Here is a 4147-nt window from a genome sequence, read left to right as displayed (position 1 = left end):
TTAGAGCCCTAGCGGGTACAGGTGCGGAGATGGCCTGCGGGGCCTTTTCCAAGCCATGCCCGGATTGGTCCTGCGGGGTCATGTGACCCCTCTACGAACTCACCATGCCGCCATGGACCAATAGGAATTGGTTTTAGAGCCCTAGCAGGTACGGGCGCGGAGATGGCCCGTGGGGCCTTTTCCAAGCCATGCCCGGATTGGTCCTGCGGGGTCATGTGACCCCTCTACGAACTGACCACGCCGCCGTGGACCAATAGGAAGAGGTCTTAGAGCCTAGCCCTATAAGGTCACGCCCCGCAACCCTATTGACCAATAGGGACCGCCTTGCCCCCAGAAAAACAGTCTTTTATCATGCCCAGACACGTTTTCTGCACAGAGAACATGGCGCAGCCAAGCACCTCTCCAGGGCCATCTGGTATTCTGCCACCGGCTGCAGGACATGACCCCCAAAAATGGTATATTAGTACCAGTTCTGATGACTCTGCTTTTCCACCACCTAAACTTCTACGCGAGGAGGAGGCCGAGGTTTCCCAAATGTGGCAGAACATGTTGGAAGCCATTTCACTAGAGAACATTGTAGCACAGGTAAGATTTCAATGTTTCTATCTATGTGTATGGATGGATGGTTGGAGGGGATATTTTATGGTGGTTTCCGAAGTTTGCAAAAGGGTTACAGGCAGGATACAGCTTCATAATAGATTGTACCATTTTTTCAGGACCCCTGTGTGAATAATGTTGGTGCAGAACGTCTTGGAAAAACTGCTGAAATTAAAGCAGAGGGGCCATCACCGGTGGCATTATGGAAGATGGCTTCAATAGGAAACTCAAATACAGGTACGTGTGATTATTTGTAGCATCGTTATTAAAGACATACTGTGTGTGTGTGTTTAGGAGACACCAAAAGTATTTTCTTAATTTTGTTTTTTAGGGTTCTGCTGATCTGTCAAGGGGGCAGCCAGGCCATGTCATCCTGAAAAGTATTCTAGGCCTGGAAGCGGATGAAACAAGCTTCAGCTCACCCAGAAAGCACTGCAGAGCAATGCAATGCATTGTCAGAGCCACTGTTTTTGGAATTCTGAAGCACTGCTTAATTGAATATCTACATGATACATGTATTGGATGTATAATCGATGCACCAGGACAATCCTCACATGAATGCGTATCTTGGCCAAAGAGTGTCATCTCTAGGAAGCTGAGAATTTTATGTGGGAAAATATGTTTTAAAAGTATACTGCGTATTATTACGTTAATTGGATATAGCGAAAACTGCCTCGAGATCACACAAGATTGTGTTAACGAAATGTTGATACTGGTGACTACAATTGGGCGTTCACACAGAGCTCTGAAACTGCTGGATAAAACCCTGAAAAATACTGACCATGTATTTTTAAATCATGTAATGAAAGTGATTAGAAATAGGTCCTATGAATATTTTCTTACATCTGTAAAGCAAAACTCTGAATAAAATGGCTCATGTGAAAACTGCTGCATTTTTTGTTTTGTTTTGTCAGAATTGTTTTTGAAAGAATCATTAAACATAGAAATCACAAGGGCTGCAACCTTCAAGAGTCTTTAAAAAGTAAAACACTCCTTAAGCACCACCTATATTTTGTAAAAAATACCCTAGCTAGCCCCCCCCCCCGCCAAAGCCTATGATTCCCCCCCCCCCCCGGTAAAGTGACTTTGAGATGAAGAAGACACAGATCAAGCAAAGGAGTCCACAGAATATCAGGATCCAACCACAACGTTCCCCTGTGTTGTTAGAAAGTTTTATGTTCTTTCTGCAGAGCACTTGTGTCTTATGTTTAAAACCTACTATAAGCCTACCTGCAATTGAGCCATCACCCTAGACACATTTAAAAATGCTGCTAGGTTTCCCAAAAACTATGTTCACCCCTGTAAATGATTGTGTAGCATTAATTTCCATTTTTGAGATGGGTCCTGAAACCCCATTACGTGTTTAGGGTAGGGCGCTGCTAAATTTTAGGAATTAGCTTTTTATCACTAGTTTTCAATACAGATCAAAGGGCTCATGCCGCATGTCTCCAGATTGGGGTAGATTACATGGGCCCTGAAACCGCATTACGTGCTTTGGGCATGGGTGTTGCTAAATTTTAGGAATCAGCTTTTTATCACTAGCTGCCAATACAAGGTAGAGGGCTGGTCCCGAAAAGGCTCGTGCCACATGTCTCCAGATGGGGGTAGATTACATGGGCCCTGAAACCGCATTACGTACTTTGGGCATGGGTGTTGCTAAATTTTAGGAATCAGCTTTTTATCACTAGCTGCCAGAGGGCTGGTCCCGAAAAGGTTCATGCCGCATGTCTTCAGATACATGGGTCCTAAAACCGCATTACGTGTTTTTTGAGTAGGGCGTTTCTAAATTTCAGTGTTGGGAAAACAACCAGTGTTCTAATCTAATCTTTACACATTGATATGTAGGGGAAAACTATTCCCTCCTTTTCTTTTTAAATTATTATATTTTATTTTTGTCAGAATCATTTTTGAAAGAATCATTAAACATAGAGAGCACAAGGGCTGCAAGTAAAACCTTCAAGAGTCTTTAAAAAGTAAATAATTCCTTAAGTGCCACATAGATTTTGTAAAAATCCTACATGGCATGCCCTTTAGAAGAGGTGTGTGTGTGGGGTGGGGGGGGGGCAATGGTCTATTCCTCTCACATTTGCTGTTAGCAGCTTGGTAAAAAAACAACAACAGCATTAATGTAAACATCTGATATTGGAGAGAGGGGGGAAAAAAATCTCAATAACAGTCTTTAAAATGATGGATACATAGGTATCCATTTTGAAAAATAAACATGATGGGGTGGTAGGGGGACCCCCGCCCGACTTCATGCATTTATATCTAGGGGGAAACTATTTCCTTTTTAATATTCTATTTTTGTCAGAATCATTTTTGAAAGAATCAACTTCTATCACTAGTTTTCAATACAGGTCAGAGTGCTGGTCCCGAAAAGGCTCATGCTGCATGTCTCCAGTTGGGGGCGGTGTAGATTACAGGGGACCTGAAACCCCATTTTGTGTTTTTGAGTAGGTGGTAGGGGTGCACGAAAGCCACTTACCTGGTCTCGCAGCTTGCTTCGCGGTGGGGGGGAGGCGCTTCGCTGCTCCCCCCGAAGTTCAGGTCAGGGGGGAGGCTTCCCGCCTCGCCTGGCCGAAATTCAGGCCGGGGGGGAGGCTTCCCGCCTCGCCTGGCTGAAATTCAGGCCAGGGAGGAGGCGCCTCGCCTCGCCTGGCTGCGAAATAAAAAGTTTTAAAAAAAACGCCCCCGTGATAGGCTACGTGACGATTAATGTAGCCTATCACGGCTAGATCTGCAAAGTCAGCCGTGATAGGCTACGTTAATCGTCACGTAGCCTATCAAGGGTGACTTTATAAAAAAAAGCATGTACGCAAATGGCGGCCCCCATAGGGAGCCGCCATTCGCGTTCCTTATTTGGTCGCTGTAGTCTATGTAAATCTTTACGTAGACTACGGCGAAAATAAGGGCAATGCAAATAGCGTTGCCCTTATTTTCGCCGTAGTCTACGTAAATCTTTACGTAGACTACAGCGACCAAATAGGGAACATGAATGGCGGCTCCCTATGGGGGCCGCCATTAGCCGTACGTGCTTTTCTTTTCTTTTTTTTAAAGTCACCCGTGATAGGCTACGTGATGATTTACGTAGCCTATCATGGCTGACTTTGCAAATCTAGCCGTGATAGGCTACGTTAATCGTCACGTAGCCTATCAAGGGGGGCGTTTTTGTTTTTTTTTACTTTTATTGGAATGGCGGCGGCGGCAGCCGGTCGAAAGACCAGCTGCCGCCTCTGCCCCTGTCGTAGACCTGACGAACCACCGCCGGGACCCGCCGCTGGGAGGGACATTCGGGAAAGGTAAGTCCCGTCCCGGGGGGGGTGTGGGGGGCGGGGGTGTGTGGAGAATTTCTCCCCGAAACTACTTCGGGGGCCGAACACGTTGGCACTCGGCCCCCCGAAGTTTCGGGGAGAAATTCTCCCCCATCCCTAGTAGGTGGTACTAACTTTTAGTGATGGGTTGGAGGCCAACCTTAGGGGCGGGGGGATCCTTAATTTTATCCAATCACAGTACCTGAATTCACACAATAGGACTAGCGCTGATAAAAAGA

General features: G+C 45.9%; 1 long non-coding RNA gene across 1 annotated transcript; it reads left to right on the top strand.

Moving 5' to 3' along the window:
• The first annotated feature begins 391 nt into the window (after nucleotides 1–391).
• On the top strand, nucleotides 392–1462 carry LOC146352383 (uncharacterized). Its single transcript, XR_014787353.1, has 3 exons — nucleotides 392–585; nucleotides 717–834; nucleotides 929–1462. It is a non-coding gene; the product is annotated as an uncharacterized LOC146352383 (long non-coding RNA).
• Nucleotides 1463–4147: the final 2685 nt, after the last annotated feature.

Source organism: Heloderma suspectum, chromosome 2 (genome assembly GCF_057233095.1).
Source record: "Heloderma suspectum isolate Gila_16-S chromosome 2, 16-S_ref, whole genome shotgun sequence".
In the NCBI taxonomy this organism is placed as follows: Eukaryota; Metazoa; Chordata; class Lepidosauria; order Squamata; family Helodermatidae; genus Heloderma; species Heloderma suspectum.
Note: the sequence above shows the minus strand (reverse complement) of the source record. Positions and strands in the feature narration are given on the sequence as shown.